The following is a 17,900-nucleotide window of genomic DNA, read 5'->3' as shown; positions in this document are numbered from 1 at the left end:
CACACACAGGACAAATGTGGCAGTTTGCACACCTAATTGGGAGGCAGGAGACCCTCCCTGGTACTCTTTGAGCTCTGTACCTAGCCACCTGGGTCACCTAGGCCAAGTCACTCCTCACCACCACACCTCCCCTTCTACCTACACGGTGTTGTGGCGTTAAGAAGGGCTTCTAAGGGTGCTGCTGAAGAATGCTCAGCCCCTGGCAGCGTCTCCTCCCTTAATGGGGGTCTGGTAATGAGTTCCATGCCCTGAGCATCTCGGTTTGTGGACAGGTAGTCGAAGCGTGATTGATAGCGACACCCCGTGGACACAATGGGTAACTGCAGTCACCTGGACGGAAGCCACAGGACGACATTCAACTTTCTTCATTATGTGGAGAGGAGCTGATTGCAATTAATCACACTCATCACCTTTCACAGGGAGCTGTCTTAGAGCTGAAAAAGAATCCTTCCCCAAACCAGAAAACAACCCTCCAGCCACACATTTCCATCAGCCTCCAGCTAAACACCTGTTTCGTTTCAACTTGTCCCTTTTCAAATATTGACCAGATAGAAGTATCTAGTGGCCATGGAGGGAGAGTAATGCCAACAATAATATTAATAGAGGAAATATGTAAAGGGCTGTTTACTTTTGCCATGAATTTCATGCATTATCTCCTTTAATCTTCCCAGCAAACCGTGCAGGTATGTGCTCTTACCCCCAACATTCAGAGGAGGAATCAGAGACTTGGAGCGTAAGGGGAAGCTAAGTTTCAAACCTGGGCAATCTGGCATCGGACCCCATTCTCTTTAACCACCAGCCTGTGCAACCTCACTTCCCCCAGTGTCTACCCACCATGGTAATCCCTCGACGCTGGAGAAAAATCCCAATTCCTAGGGCACCGGCTTGAATCCTCAGACTGGATGCCCCTGAGTCACCCTCTGGGGCAGTGAGAGGCAGGTGGACATGAGGGGCTTTAGGGTTCAATAGTCCTGGGTTGGAGTCCCAGCTCTGTCCCTCATTAGCTATGTGACCTTGGGCTTATTCCTGAATTTCACTCTCCTGAACTGCCAAATGTGCGTAATATCCCTCGTCTTGGAGGGTGCTGTGAAGGTTAGAGAAATCATTTGGTCCTGAGTGGATGCTCCAGAAATGGTGGCTACTCTTATCTGCAGGGTGTGCCCGTTGACCTTGGGAGGAGCCAGCCTGGAAGATTTCCGGAGGTGGCAAATTCTAATTCAGCCTCTTTAGAAAATACCACCACTAAGAAGGGCTAGGATGAAGGTGAGGGCCAGCTTTCTCACCCTTAGGCTTGTCCGATTTCAGAGGGAGCAGCTCATGGTCACGGTTCAAAGGATCCCCAAAGGGACTGACTTAACCAAGTTGGCAGAGCAGACACAAGATCCTGTGACCTTGGGCCCAATCTTTCCTCAGAGACCCCATTATGCAAAGAACAGTGTCCCGGCAGGATTCAGGTCCATGCCTCTAGGTATCTGCAGAGACTCTGGTGCCATGAACCAGCCAATGCCCCATTTGTGGTACTTTGTTACGGCAGCCCTAAGAAACTAACATGGTCATGAGAGATACTGTGACTTCCCCCTTGCTCTCCCTTGAACCCCTCATCCTGGAGGAAGCCAGCTGCTATGTCATGAGGCTACTCAAGCAGACCTATGACAGGTCCACGTGGCAAGGATCTGAGGCCTTCTGCCAAAGCCAGCACCAGCTTGGCACCCTGTGGGTGAGCCTCCTTGGAAGCAGATCCGACAGCCCCAGTCAATCCTTCAGATGACTGCAGCCCTCCTAAGAAGCCTGGAGCCTGGGACTTCCCTGGTGGTCCAGTGGTTAAGACTCTGCACTTCCACTGCAGGGAGCATGGGTTTGATCCCTGGTCAGGGAACTAAGATCCTGCATCCTGTGTGGTGCAGCCAAACAAAACAAAACAAAACAAACAAACAAAAAAAACCACAAAAGAAGCCTGGAGCCAGAACAGTCAGTTAAACCTTTCCCCAGTTCCTGGCCTACAGAAACTGTGAGATAATAGATGTTTATTATTGTTTGAAGCTACTAAGTATTGGAGTAATCTGTTACACAGCAATAGCTAGCTAATACTCATATTTATCATATTGGGGCCCCAGTATAACCTGAAACAGAGAAGGCTTCATTTTTCAATCCTCATACATCACTTGAAATGGATCAGGGGCCCCAGCGCCATTCTCTCTGGGGATATTTCCAACACTGGGCTCCACAGGTATCCCTGTTATTCATTTCCCCGTGAGCACCTTCCATGTGCCAGACACTGTGTTACCGGCTGCGGCTATAGATGTGAACAGTCATGTTCATGGCCAGTGGCCATTATGGCCATAGGTCTGCTAGTAGACAGATTATGTGAAGAAGGACAGCGCTCATCTGCAGAGGCAGGAGGAGGAGGGGGCATTGAGACACTGAAAGGAGAAGCCTTCAGTGGCGTGACCCTGCAGAGGGAGGAAGAGAGCCAGGTTCAAGGGTCCACAAGAGCAGTGGGAGGTAGAGGGAACTAGAATCCAGACTCCCCACTTCACGGCCTTCTCCCCTGTGTCTGTCTGTTCTGTGTCTCTCTTATAAAGATACCAGTCATTGGATTTAGGGCCTGAGCTAATCCAGTACCACCCGTAATTACATCTGCGAAGACCCTACTCCCAAATAAGGTCACGTTCACAGGTATGAGGCAGGGTTAGGACTTCAATATATACCTCCTGGGGTACACAGTTGGCCCACAACAATGACCTAGCCTTGGAAGTCACATACCATCATTTCTTCAGTAGCAAGTGGTTACAAGGGTCAGCCCTGTTCAGGGCAGGAGGAGACCACACAGAGGGTGAACATCAGGAGGTGAGGATAACGGGGGGCCACCTTGGAGGCTGGCTCCCAGGAGATCAGATGGCAATCTGAGCACGAGACCCACCCTCAGGTGCAGTATTCACAAAGGAAACAATGGAGAACCAGTTGCACAGCACTTAGGCCCCCCATACAGTCAAGAATATACAAAGGGGCAGAGTGTGGGGAACAGAAGGGTCTGGAAATAGAAATCGTCCAAGAGAGTAAAGCTATGTGGAGAGCTCCACCTCCATCTCAAGTCTTGTGATGGGGGCTTCCACAAAGCCATTCACAGCTGTCGGCCCCCGCGGGCCTGGCCAAGAGGACGGGCTGCACTGGGATTGGGCAGGGGCCCTGTGAGTGCTTCTCGGGGCCTCTGGGGAGAGAGGGCTGGCGTGGCGTCATTTTAAGTCCTGTAGCGCTTCCTAATGGGCAGGAAGAAGGTGGAGGGGGATGCTGGATCCTTGGGGCTGAAGATGAAGTCACCAGCCATTACCCGGAAGGGAGACGAAGATCAGGAACCTCAGCAGACAGCCTCAGAGACGGGAACTTCTGTAGAACCCAGGGCAGCCCCTGGGAAATAGCGTTCACCATCTGTCAGGCCCAGAGGGCTGGCAATTTTGCAATCATATAAGAATTGCCCTATTCCTCTGTTCCCTCATTTCTTCTCCCCACTCACCCCTCCCCCTTAGACCCTGCAAGCTTCAGCATGTGGGGAGCAGAGGTGGTCAGGTGAGAAAACCGACAAAAGCCTCCCACGGCCCAGTCCCTGAAGGCCGGCACCCCAACTCCAGACCTTGGAGCAGAAGGGGGAAGATTGGTCTCTGAAGGAAGATGAACGTGTCAGGTCATGTCTATAACCAGCTGCTTTAAACCTCTAAATCGATCGTGGATTTTATGACGTAGAATGACCATGCCTGAGCCTGACCAGAAGAGACATGGGGTGAGCTGGGCTTTCATCCAAGGGGGGTGAAGGGGAAATGCCTCCTTCATGGAAAAGTTCAAGTGGAGGGAATTCCCTGGCGGTCCAGTGATTAGGACTCCGCGCTCTCACTGCCGAGGGCTAAGATCCCACAAGTGGCGTGGCTTGGCCAAAAAAAAAAGTTCAAGTGGTCAGTGAGAGGCACAAACTGAGCTGCATGTTGATTACGTCCCACGTTCGGGGATTGGTTTCACTGAGCTCGAGCTTTCTCAAGGCAAGTTGGGCCTTATATTCCCCACTCTTGTCACCCCCGGGGCACAGCCTTGATCCACAGGGAAGTTCCTGAAGAAAAGTCCGTCTCAGCTTTTGTCCAAAATTGAGGAATGTTTACTCATTTTTCCTTCCTATTGTCTGGAAATGACACCAAGAACAGGGGGGAAAATAAAAAAGGACAACTTGTCCCCATGCAAAACACCCACACCCTCTGAACTCTTCACCCTGCTGTGTTCTGACTTCACCCTGGGATGGGGAGGTGAGGTATGAGGTTGGCAGAAAGGCTCCTGGGAGGATACGCTTGGCCTGGGAACAAAAGCTGTTTTTCTGAAAGCTTTGTGCACTTCAACTAAGTGAGGGAGGGGTCTGAGCAAAGACAGGAGAGAGCATCAGGGGAGAAAGTTCTGCTAAAAAATTTAAATTCCCCAGGGATGTTGGAGCTGCGATCTGATCAGTCCTTTAAGTGTCTTGTTATTATTGAAAAAAAGGAGGTTGGGGCTTCCCTGGTGGCACAGTGGTTAAGAATCCGCCTGCCAGTGCAGGGGACATGGATTCGAGCCCTGGTCCGGGAAGATCCCACATGCCGCGGAGCAACTAAGCCTGTGTGCCGCAACTACTGCAGCCTGTGCGCCTAGATCCCGTGCCTCACAGCAAGAGAAGCCACCACAATGAGAAGCCTGCGCACTGCAGCAAAGAGTAGCCCCCGCTCGCCGCAACTAGAAAAAGCCTGCACGCAGCAACGAAGACCCAATGCAGCCAAAGATAAAAAATAAATAAATAAATTTATTGAAAAAAAAAAAAAAAGAAGATGGCACCTGCCTGTGAGTTTCCCCTCTCTCACTGTCCTTGCACCAAGCTTGGGACCAAAGCTTCCTTCCTTCTTTAGGAGTCAGGCTCTGAAAAGAAGGGCCCTCGAGATTAGGCACTAGGACCGGGCAGAAGCTGGGGCTCTGCAGCAAGAGTCCAAGGTCTTCAGCTCACAGGCCTGCAGATCAGACACCCACCAGGAAGGTTCCAGCTCCCAGCAAGGACCCAGCCGAGCAGAGGCATGGGCTGGAATACAAGTGGGGATGAAAGCCTGGAAAGCAGGGGCATTCCACAGTCAGCGCTTCTAGAAAAGTCTGTCTTCCCCAGCACAGAGGCTGCAGGGAGTAGCGACTCTGGTTCTCTATATTTCAATAAAAAGCATTTATCGTGCTGATGATGTCAGTGATATTTCAGGACCTAAACAAGCCTAGTTTTTCACAGTCTGTAGGACAGGGGGCTCCTAACACTCTTTAAAAGATGCTAGACCCTAAATAAAATCCCTTGTCACCAAGCCACCCATTTCTCTCTCCCCCAGGCCCTGGTGCCAAGAAACAGTCACAATCCCCCATCAGCCAATGGCAGCACTCTTGGATCAGTTTGCCGAAGAGCTTAATCATGAACAAATTGCTGTCACTTGGCCTGGAGCTGAGAAGCCCAGGAGAGTCTCAGGATGAGGCCTTCCCTGGTGAGAACACAGCACTTCTGGGAGCCTCTCTTCCTCAGTGCATGTTTGCACTGGGGAGTAACTCCAGAGCACTGAGCGCCGTGTGGGGTGAGCAGGGCTTTTCAACTTCGGCACTAATGGCATTTGGGCTGGATAGTTCTTTGTTGTGGAGGTGGTCCTGTGCCTTGTAGGATATTTAGGACTATGCCTGGCCTCCATCCACAAGATGACAGTAGCATCCCCTCCCCGCTCCTCCTCCATCGTGACAATCAAAACTGCCTCCAGACATTGTCAAATGTCCTCAGGGCCAAAATCATTCCTGGTTGAGAAGCACTGGCTAGGAGCAGTGCTCATTCCATGACTAGACAGCTAAGGAGATCCAGGGTAGAGCTGGGCCACCTATATCTCAAGGGAATTTTCACTCCAGGAAAAAAGAGACCAAGTCTACATGCCCTTGTATCAGTTAGTGCTCTGTTGGATGCAACTCTAAATGACTTACCAAGGGTGAGGGGTGGATGCTGTCTCTTGTAACTGAGAAGACCAGGGATTTAGGCACATTGCTGGCTCAGGTCCAGCTTGAACCAGGACTCAAGCAATATCACCAGGACTTGATTCTGGATTCTGCTTTTCTCCAGCTTTGGAATTCTTGTAGGGGCAAGATGGCTGCCAGCGCTCCAGTCCTATATCTTCCTAGGTTGGCGACTTGTGGAAGAAAAAATGGGAAGCGTTTTCCTTTCTGCAGCCCTAGTGGAAGTGTCATTGCATTTTCTTGGCTCCGATTTGGTCAAGAGTCCGTCACCAAGCAAAAGCAAAACACCACGGCCAGGGAATGTGCTGGCCTAGTTGGCCAAGCTGTAGTCACATGCCCACCTCTGGATCTCGGAGCACAGTCAACTCTGAATACAGGACACCAAAGACGGAAATGTGAGGTTTCCCAAGAGGAAAATCAGGGTACAACTACCAGGGGACAGGTGAAAGGATTCCAGATGACAAAAAGCAACAGGTTGCTACCACAGTCTAGACCAAACAGAAGTTCAGAAGCTCATCCATCAAGGTGAGAGGTAAGAGTGTAAGGACTTCAATGAATGGCAGTACAAAGGCTGTGCCATGACTGTCCAAGTCAACCTCCAGGTGACAAACAAAACCCTCTTAGGTGTCTCTAGGACAAACTAGCAACTGACGTGATTCATTCAATTGCTGCCTCAAATGGAGACCACAAGAGTTTCACCAAGATCCTTCCCCCCTTCTTCCATAGTAACATATTTGCAGTTGGGCCCATAGCTGCCCAGCTGGGCACAGCATTTCCCAGCCTCCCTTCCAGTTAGGTGTGACCATGAGACTAAGTGAACATTACAGGAACAGAAGAGATGGTCAGACCTATGCCTTAAGATAGTGGGTGTCTCATCCACACTCTTTCTCCTTCCCTTGAACCAGAACATGAACTTTCCTGAGGCCCAGGGTTTGACCACACAAGAGAGAATGATGCCTTAAGGATGACAGAGGAAAATGCAGAGGAATCTGGATCCCTGAATGACCAGGTGGATCAGAGCCTCCTGCTAGCCTGGAATGGGTACCTCAAGTGAAAAAGAAAGAAATGTCTGTCTTTTCTAAGCCACTAAATTGTTGCATTTCCTCTATTTTAAGATGCAAGTTTTTTTCATATTCTAATATCTCCAAAATCCATGACACCATTGGCCAGGCAGTGGCCACCCTTAAGTCAGGCCCCAGGAAAATATTTTTGTGAGGCTCTTGTCTATATAAACAAATTAAAATTAACATATTATAAAAATTCATAAGTCCATGTGAGATATAGTGATTTATCAATGAAGATTCAGAATAACGGGTAGAGAAGAGCTGCTTATGTATTTGTTTATTGTCTCATCAATGCACATGATTCTTCCTCCAGGCCAGACACCATCTCTTCCTGTTTAGATCCAGGAATCTATCTCTTCATAATTTCAGGTCTCCCACCAGGAGAAAATAGTAGTGACACATCATTATGTTGACTAAATACTGGACACATAATATTATTTTTTTCAGAACAGAGTGACAAAGTTCTATGTCAGCCTTTACTTGCCTTTGTTTCTGCCATTGACCATTTGATATTTATTGAGGTTTCGTCTCCATTCTGGAAATTGCATAATGTGTGGAAGTGATATTCTGTGCTCATTTGATAGAGATCCTATATGTTTCTGGTCCCGGATACCCTCGTTGGCCAACGCTAATGTCGAAAGGGATTTTTAAACAAGTAACAGTGATAACGGAACATTTGGGTTTTGAATTTAGAATACATTTAGACCATAAAAGCTAGTTTCTACAGTTTCTTTCACCACTTGAAGAAGGTGTAAAGTGAGTTGCTTACTTGCTTTCCAGACCTTGGGCAGGTCCCGGCGCCGCAGAGTCCGGTTACTCTAGGTAGCAGAGCACGGGTCTGTGCCCAAGTCCTAGGGAGCACGGTGCTGTGCGCGCCTGCGCAGACGCAATCGGGACGCCCTGGCCCGCCACGCCCTTTCTCCGCACCCCTCTAGGTGCTCCGGGTACGCGAGACTCTTGGACTCGCACGTGCCGCGGACGGAGTGGTGAGGCGCCTAGGTGGGTGGGACTGATTGTGGGCCTGGGAGTTTGACCTTGGGGGTGGACATCAGGAAGAAGATGAGAAGAGCCTGGAGAGCAGGGGTGCGACTAGGGGCGCTAGAACGCAACCAGTTGGGGGAACCTGCAGGGCGACAGGACCCTTCCTCCGCGCTGGCTCTCCCCGGGGCTGAGACTTTCACCTTGGAGGCTGGTGCAAGAACAGCCAGGAGTCAGCAAAGGAGCCGTGAATGGGTGAGCCACAGGCCACATTATACAGAAATAGCATAAGGGACAATGTTCTGAGTGGGAAATGGCAGATAATGGGACAAGATCCTGTGTCAACAGAACCTTTGTATCAAAATAATGTAAGTCGAATCCTTTAGGAAAAAAAAAAAGCTAATCCATCTACTACTATAACTGCAGTCATCATCCAATGTCCAGAGCTTCACTTAGGTTCACAGATCTGGGCCAAAAGTTTGGGAGGTGCATGAGGGATGCCTAGACTTGGAGCAGCCTTTGCTGCTGGGGTTAGATCTTTGGTGGAGGCCAGTCATGTCACAAAACCTTTGTTAATACCAAAGTCATGACCATTTAGTGACACAGGCTGGACTTTCCAAGGATATGATGCAATACAGCATTCCTTTTTTATCATAATAAATCTTTGTGCCAATGGTGAGTAGACTCCAGGCAAGGGCAGGGGCTCTGCTTTTCCTGGTACTGGTGTTAATCACTATGCTGGATCCTTCTGGCAAGATCAAGAAAGTGCTAGCATCAAAACCCAAAGAGTGTCCCTACCTTGGAAAAAAATCCCCAAAGATAATAGTGAAATACTCTTTTAAGATAAGCAGCATCAATCACCAATGCTCTTGACGTGAAGAATGATGTTGGGGAAAATACAGCAATGATTCTGAGATGGAAAGTGGTTCAGAAGAGTTGGCTTCTGATGGAGAAGAGGATCGGATGCTTGACGTCAGTGAGCACACACATTCACTAGTCACGGTCAGTTCCATCATCTCTGGTTCTAGGACTGGCCTCACCAGGCTGGATTGTTTTCCGCTGGGCCTTAAGACAAGGCAGTGTATCAAGATGGGTTCTGTCAGTTCCAGGCCTCACATTTGTGCTGAAGACACATGATGTGTGGGCACAGAGCCACCCTGGGAAAGACCCCACCAGCCTAGTAAAAGCCACATGGGTGTGGCAGCTGCTGGGATTTCCTCCAGCTTGCCTTTAGAGAATAACAAATGCTTTACAGTTTGTAAAGCACTTTCACTTACATTATCTTATCCCATTCTCACAACCCTGAAAAGAAAGGCAGACATTATCATCACTCCATTTTAGAACTGAAAAATAGCAGCTCCGCGAGGTAAGGGAACTTAATCAGGGAACCCCGGGTTGTGACAAAGCCTGGATTTGACTGACATCTTTTTTTTTTTTTTTTTATAATTTTTTTAAATTTATTATTTATGGCTGTGTTGGGTCTTCGTTTCTGTGCGAGGGCCCTCTCCAGTTGCGGCAAGTGGGGGCCGCTCTTCATCGCGGTGCGCGGGCCTCTCACTATCGCGGCCTCTCTTGTTGCGGAGCACAAGCTCCAGACGCGCAGGCTCGGTAATTGTGGCTCACGGGCCCAGCCGCTCCGCGGCATGTGGGATCTTCCCAGACCAGGGCTCGAACCCGTGTCCCCTGCATTAGCAGGCAGACTCAACCACTGCGCCACCAGGGAAGCCCTGACTGACATCTTTAATGCCACACCCTGGGCTCTGTCCACCATACCACGAAGTCTACTTTCAGGGAAATTCCATTTCTATCTTTGTCTTTTGCATTACTTGGAGCTATTGGGTTGGCCCAGAAGTTCATTCGGTTAGTGAATACGTTGTTCAATAAAGTTCTTCGTGGAAATGAAAAATGTCTTTTATTTTTACTTAACACCAAACGAACCTTTTGGCCAACCCAACAAATAGTTTGTTTTGTGTTGGGTTTTTTTAATTTTTTGGTTTTTTTAGGGATGGATGTTTCTAGTCTACGGTAAAAATTCTTGTAGAGCAAGAACCCCATTTGACTGCAACCATTGCTAATTTCTCTTAAATGACATTCTCACAGATTGCCCATGAGATAGCAGCTTGCACGCATTATATCCCTTATGGAAAAAAGAGGTACCTTTAAGAATGGGGTGGGTAGCCTTTACCTCATTTTCATGTTATACAACAAACCCTCAGCACTCTTGGGTTTTATAAACTATGGGATGGAGTTTACAGAATGCCACCAACCCCCCCGCCCCACCCCCACCCCAAGTATTAGTATCAATTTGCATCAGTTGGCACATTTTTGTTATTTTTATTGAAGTAGAAGGGTTTTGAGTTTTATTCGTTTTGTTTTGTTTGGGTGCAGAGCTTCCTGGGGACAAAAATAAGAATAATGGAAGGAACTGATGAGCTGTCGTCCCCCATCCTGCCTGAGAGACTCATTTCCAGCCCCAACGAGGGAAGAGTTAGGGTGATAAATGGAGAGGGGAGTAATCGTGTAAGACTTTGAGCAACTAAAGATACAAGCAGTTCTGCTATGGGACACAGGCAGCAAAGTACAGCCATTCAGCAAGGAGGTTATTTGTTCCCCACTACTCCATCCTGCCCTCCACTTTGGCAATTTGGTGGTGTAGAGTGGCCCCGGGAGAGAATGCCACGCCCAGGCAACAGGAGTGACCACTATAAGAACAGCGTCCCTACAGAAGACACACGTGCTGATGAGGTACCCTTTCTAAGGGGCTGTGAAGAGTAGACCATCAGTGGGAGGTCGTGGTGGAAGAGCATAGTGGATCTTCCCTGTTTCCTCTGGGAGACACCTCAGGGGCCTCCAGAAGTAACTGAGGAAGAGTTGGCAGGGCACAGGATAAGTAGAAACTTCTACAGACCTTCAAGTGGGGCTCAGAGCTAATAAAATTTAGTCTGGATGTCGGTGTGACCTCATTGGCACCCACAGGCTGGTGTACTTTATTCTTCTCCTCTATATGCCGTTCGACTTAAAAAATCCTGTCTTTGGGGGCTTCCCTGGTGGTGCAGTGGTTGAGAATCTGCCTGCTAATGCAGAGGACACGGGTTCGAGCCCTGGTCTGGGAAGATCCCACATGCCGCGGAGCAACTAGGCCCATGAGCCACAATTACTGAGCCTGCGCGTCTGGAGCCTGTGCTCCGCAACAAGAGAGGCCACGATAGTGAGAGGCCCGCACACCGCAATGAAGAGTGGGCCCCGCTTGCCGCAACTAGAGAAAGCCCTAGCACAGAAACGAAGACCCAACATAGCAATCAATCAATCAATAAATCTTTAAAAAAACAAAACAAAACAAGAAAACTTCTGGATTATTTAAAAAAAAAAAAATCCTGTCTTTAGTGAAGATGCCACGAAACGTGCTTACAGTACAGACTCCTTCCAAGGGCAATTCTCCCATTAGCTGATGGTCCTGCCTCCGCCCACCCTTCTACTGAGGGCCCTAATAAGGGGGAATCGTAGGGCAGCAGCTGGAGAAGTCTACCTGCAGAGTTTGGGGCTGGGAAGAAAAGAAATGACTCTTTTCTATGTTAAGGTAGAGCATCAGATATGATTTGCTAAAGGCTTCTGAGTGACAAGGTTATTAGGCAAAGATTTTTGCTATTTCAGCTGAAGTTGGAATGAGAGGATCTGGGGGGTAGGCTGCAGCGTGAAGGATTTAGATTAGAGCAGTAAAGAATTTCCCAGCATCAAAGGGAACTGATTCTCTGCTCTAGGCCCATTCTTAAAGGTAAATAGAGAGGCCTCCCTTGTCTGTCAACCTTCCAGATCTTGAAATGGCTCTCTACATGTCTTTTTCTGAACTCCCACCCTCTTCCTGAGTTCACTGGTGTTCCATCTGTGTTCTACATCCTCATCACAGCACTTAACAACACTGAGCTGTGAACTTCCCAGGGGTAGAGACTGTGTCTTATTCTTTAATGTGTCCTTGACCCTTAGGAGTTACAGTAAATGTTGGTCTGATCATAAGGGAAAAGCTGCTTGGAGACTGGAGGATACGTCAGTACTCGTTAGAGCAGTATGTGTTCACACTTTTGAGCTTCACATGGGGAATGGGCCGTGAGGGGCTACTGGAAGCTGTCATGAAGACGCAATGAGGAAGCATCAGGAAAAACATCTCTACAATGCCTGGTCTCATACAGTCCCCTTCTCCCCTCTGTCCCCTTCCTTCTGCCTGACATTGGGTCTGGAAGCAAAGGTCAGGCACTCTATGTGAAGATGGGAGGTCTGAATGATTTCTCAAGAATGGCAAAGGATCTGAGGGAACTGGATGGCAGAGAAGATGAGCAAGCTGCAGGTCCTGCCCTGGGATCTGGGACGGCAAACAGAGAAGCCAAGTGTGCTAACAAAAATGGGGGAGGGGGACAATTCTGGTGCCAGAGTACGGCTACCCACAAGAGCTACCTCCTTCCTCTGTGATCCAGTCCACTCAGGAGGGGCAGTCAGTGAGTGTGCACAGGGTCGGGCACCAGTGTTGTCAGGAACAGATCCTTCACACCATGGCCTGGCACCTTCCTGAGGAAGAAAACATGCCAAACCAATCCCCCAGAGGAATCAACTCAAGGGAAAGGGGCTAGTCAAACCCCAGGCTCTGTCTAGCCATTGTCTCCCCAGTGGGAAAGAACTTAGCTCAAGGGATCGAAAGACTCCTTAATGCAAGATCTGGAACATTCCAAAGTCCCTCCTTAAATGGAGGGAGGCTGATGGCACTGCTGCAAAGTAGACAAAGAAAAGCAAGGGACTTCTTTTACACTGAAACGTGTAAAATAGAGGGGGGTGGGGGAGACTGTGAACACCAGGGCAGCAATTACGCAGAAAGACTGCAGTACAGACACAGGGCAGTACCATCCTACCCGACAACACTGGCAGTGTCATACTCCAAAAGAGCTGTTTAAAAGCTGCTAATTACTGAGATTCCGATAAGAGCTCTGTCTTAAAAGTGATTTCAAACTGATTGCAGCTTTTTGAACTGATCGCAGCTGTAAGCTATAAAGGAAGGAATCTAAATAAAAGTGAAAAATCCTTTGATCAAACACAAAGGAACTCTTCCAAATAAAAATACCTTTATTTTACATACACATCATAGCTGTCTCACATGTGTAAACAAATGATTTATACACATCTATTAAACACATAAGTTCCCTGAGACAGGGACCATACTTGTTCATCCTTGTAACTCCTGACAGTATTTAGCATAGTATCTGGCCCATGGAAGATGCTTACTGAATTGAATTTAATCAAAGCAATTGCTGTATTAATGATTTAATCAGATCATTGTCATTTTTTACAATAATGGGCTACTATAAAATGAATACTAGGGTAAAGCAGTACAAAAGGCCATTGTAATAGCCTCAAATCCAGGAAAAACATACCTATTTTTCCAGAAGACCAAAAGAAATATGCAAATACAGTCGTTCTCGAAAGGCAAGTTAACCACTCTACATTCCACAACAGAGACCGTGTTGATCGTGCTGTGTGAGTTGCTAGGCAACCACTTGGTAATTCCCCATGTAATAGAGATGAACCTGTCATCTGCTTTCTTGGCTATATGTGACAGGAGGAGACAACAGGTAAAGGACAGCCAAGAACACCTACACCTGGATGACACAATCACTCCTGAAGTGTGATGACACTGGAGAAAATCCCCATGCCCTGCAGAAAGTGCTGGAGGGAGAATTTCATTAAACTATTAGCACAAGACACCCGGTGAATTTTCTTGGATTTACCCTGTGGGTAAATCATGTGGGTGATCCTGTTATCCCTGTCCACAAAGCCAGGGACCAAAAGCCCTGAAGTTCAGCATGTGGATGGCTGTCAATCCAATAAGGCCTCCAGATCAGCGGGTCCCATGACTCCAGCTGGGATGAAATTTTACCAGATAAAAGCATCCTTTTAAGTCTTAAAAGGGACACTCAACATCTCAAAGAAACCCAGGTTCTGGGTGAACAAACCATACTCTTTTATACCAGAAGAAAATGCTCTTAGTAATTTCTTTGGACATGATTTCCCAGACATTTTAGGCAAATGAGCTGCCTTGTAAAGACCCCACTCCACTGTAGGTACTAACATCGCTGTCTTTGAAATAGGCTGAAAACCCAATAAAGCATTGGAGAATGAATGTATAAGGAATGTCTGAAAGCTTCTCTGACATTAAGAACTTAAATTTAAATGCCACTTCAAATTTGGAAGACTAAGAGTACTCATCTTTTTCATATGAATTTCAAAAGGACCACTCCCCAGATTAAAAAAAATAGGAGGGCTTCCCTGGTGGCGCAGTGGTTAAGAATCCGACTGCTGGGACTTCCCTGGTGGTCCAGTGGTTAAGAATCTGCTTTCCAATGCAGGGGATGCAGGTTTGATCCCTGGTCGGGGAACTAAGATCCCACATGCCGTGGAGCAACTAAGCCCGTGCGCAGCAACTACTGAGCCTGCGCTCTAGAACCCTCGAGCCACAACTACTGAAGCCTGTGCACCTAGAGCCTGTGCTCCGCAACAAGAGAAGCCACCGTAGTGAGAAGCCCGCTCACCACAACGAAGAGTAGCCCCCACTCGCTGCAACTAGAGAAAGCCTGCGTGCAGCAACAAAGACCCAACACAACCAAAAATTAAATAAATAAATAAAACAGGAATATTTGCCCACAACCTATTCCCACAAATATCATATTTAAGTCTTTTCTGGAAATTACTTGCTTCAGTCTCTTGTTCGAGATTTAAGACCTTGGACCCGGGATCAGGCAATCAGTTGGAGATAAAATCACCAGTTTTGAAGAACAACTGGGCAAGGCTTTTAACGTAACATCTGGTGCCAATCTGATTTATTCAACCTGTTGAGATGCTGACTGAAGCCCAGCTGGCCAACCCTGCGGCGTGAAGGCTGTCAAAAGCACCAGCCCTGCCTCTCCAGCGCTGGAAAGGGGAGTGCTGGTTGCGAAGCTCCTGGGCACGTCTCCATCTGCAAAGGAAAGCCATGGCATCCGTCATCTCTACTGACTACCAGGTTTTACAAGGGTCTTCATGGAATTCCGAATAGAATCAGCCATGAACCAAATCAAACGTGAGGAAGGAGGATTCAAGGGCATTCTTGAACAAATGCTCAAAAGACCCTCCAATGACTGGGCTTGGGATGAGGTGACCTAGGAGGAGCAACAGAGGCCCTGGAATTTCTTTGCCAGAATCACAAGTATGGAGAAAAACCTTTCGGCAGCTGCCTTCACTCCATCTTTTCAACATGACACATACAGTCGTGTGCAGAAGGCCTGGAGGTGGGAGAGAGCAGAGCGTGTCAGGGAACCAATAAAAGAAAAGGGGATGTCCATTCGTCCCTTGCACCAGTGGCCCTGGAAGCCACTCACCCTCCTGGTTGATGGCATCTCCCTTCTCTGGAGTCCAGTCAGTGATGGGTAAGCCCACTGTTAAATTTTCAGGAACCTGGGGTCCCACTGATGTCAAGTTGGTTGAACACTTACTACGTAGAACTTGCTTTGTGGGAGAAAAACATTCAATATAATCCCTGCCCTGAAGGAGCTTAGACTCCAGTGGGGGAGACAGATGGGTACCCAAGAAATTATAATGCAAACCAGTCTGGATTAAGGCACAAGAGGCGGAAAGTATTCAATTCGGGAATAATGAATGTCTGTGTGGAGGCTGCCCTTGATCTTGGACTCTGTAGCCAGCTTTCTATTACCGGAGTTGTAACAGGGAAGAGCTAAATCAGACTCCATGTTCGATGTGTTTCTTTGACTTTAACCTTTGCTTTTCGTTGCTTTTGTTATTATAATCATACATAATGGCCTGCCTCAGGGAACCCTGCCCACCTGTGAATGGCTGCAAGAAAAAAGAAAAAAACACATGCCCTCACCGAGGCTGATCATTCCAGGAGATATTTTGCAAGACTGATGGGCCCTTTTACTTTACTTCCTCACCACCTCTCGCTCTCTATTCTGTCTTTTTACTTTAATTCTTCATCACCTCTCCCTCTCTGCTTCTATAAAAGAAACTGGCATCCAGACCCAGGTAAGATGGTTTTTCAGAGACACTAGTCTGCCATCTTCTCGGTCTGCCAGCTTTCCGAATAAAGTCATATTCCTTGCCTCAGCACCTCGTCTCTGATTCATTGGCCTGTCATTCGGCGAGCGGAGTCAGCCTGGACTCGGTAACAGAGCGTCAGGTTCCACTGAAAAGCCTCAGCTCCGTCTGGCTTTCTGCTGTGGTGGCCTGTATTTCTTGCCTTTGGGCGAGCCCGCGGTGGGGAAGTCAGCTGTGATCCAAAAGCTGTTTACAAATGGGACAGAAGCCCACTGGGCAAGATACGAGGCCAAGGAGAACCTCTGTCAAAAATCAAATGGTTCTACACAAAGGGACAACTGAACAGCTTTCTGAGTCATCTAGAGAAAGAAAAAAGTTGTGAGTTTAAATCAAAGACTTCACATTCAGTGGGGGGAGATGACACTTTAAAAATCTTTCCACTAAAAAGATTCTAGATAGGGGATCTAACAAGTAAAAGGCAGCTGCTGAGTGGTTTGGAAAGATATGTGGGTTGAAATCAGCATATACCCTGTCACACACAACAAAATATCTCTACCATGTGCAGAGTGAAAGAAAGAGAGGATCAGATGGAGGTGTTCTCTGCACTTTGCCTTTACGGTGCCCAGCCTCCATTCCTGGCAACGTTCCCACACAAGTGCTTGTACCCAGTGCCTTCCAGCTCCGCTCCCCTCTGGCCTCCTGCTCAGCACAGCAGGAAAGGGTGTGGCAGCACCATTTCCACTGAACACGCAGCCTAGCAGAGCGGCCAAAAGCAAGGATTCTGGAATTCAATTCCTGGCTCCACCACTTACCACCAGTCACCTTGGCAAGTGACATGGCCTCTTCACCTTAGTTTCCTCCTCTGTAAAACGAGGATAATGATACCACAACCATGTCACAGGACTGTGGGAGGATTAAATAAGTAAATCCGGGCAAATCACTTAGGACAGTGTCTGGAAATAGCACTCTGTGTCAGTTGTTATGAGAGAATTTGTCTTGGGTTCTGGAGTATTTGCACGTCGAGCAATTATTCTTAAAGGAATTTCAGGTTTGGACAAGAAGATGGAGAGCTATTAGGGAGGGGTTTCCATTGTCCCTGAAATCAAACCTGTGCCTATACATCAACACCCTGACTGTCATCCAGATGCCTTTTTATTGTCGCTGCTCTTCTAGATAACCCTAAAAATATGAGCTAAGAACTAACCTGGCTGGTGGGTGCCCAGTCACTTGGCTGCTAAGGAAACAAGGAACATGCATCCTGCTATCACCCACCTCTGCCTCTGCCAGCCTGGGACCTGTAGGTCCCTCTCCCCACGCACAGGCTGGAGCCCCTTCCCTCTTGCTGGAACTCTGGGGCATACACATACCTACCATCCCATCAAATCATCTTAAAAAACTGTGAAGTGGTCAGCAGTAATGCTGGATGCCAGATTCAGACTAGAGGATAACTATGGTACAGACGGCCAAACTAAGGTTCAGGAAAAAAAGATGGTTCTCAAGTGTCACTCCAAGAACGGATGCCAGTCCTTGTGGTGACATTTTCACTGATCCTCGCCAAAATTGGAAAAATAAGAATAGCAATGAGTTTTTCATAAAGCAGAAATTATTCAATTTTTGAATTGTGAGATTACGGCCTATCGTCCTTCCTGTGTCTAAGTGAGAGAAGATGTTGAAATGCCCCATCTTTTATAAAATGATATTGATAGGAGCTGGGATTTGAAACTAGATCTTTTGCATACTTTCACTGTTATTATACTATTTTAA

The sequence above is a fragment of the Balaenoptera borealis genome (genome assembly GCF_965194805.1).
Source record: "Balaenoptera borealis genome assembly, chromosome: 3".
Classification (NCBI taxonomy): Eukaryota; Metazoa; Chordata; class Mammalia; order Artiodactyla; family Balaenopteridae; genus Balaenoptera; species Balaenoptera borealis.
This window is presented reverse-complemented; position numbering follows the sequence as displayed.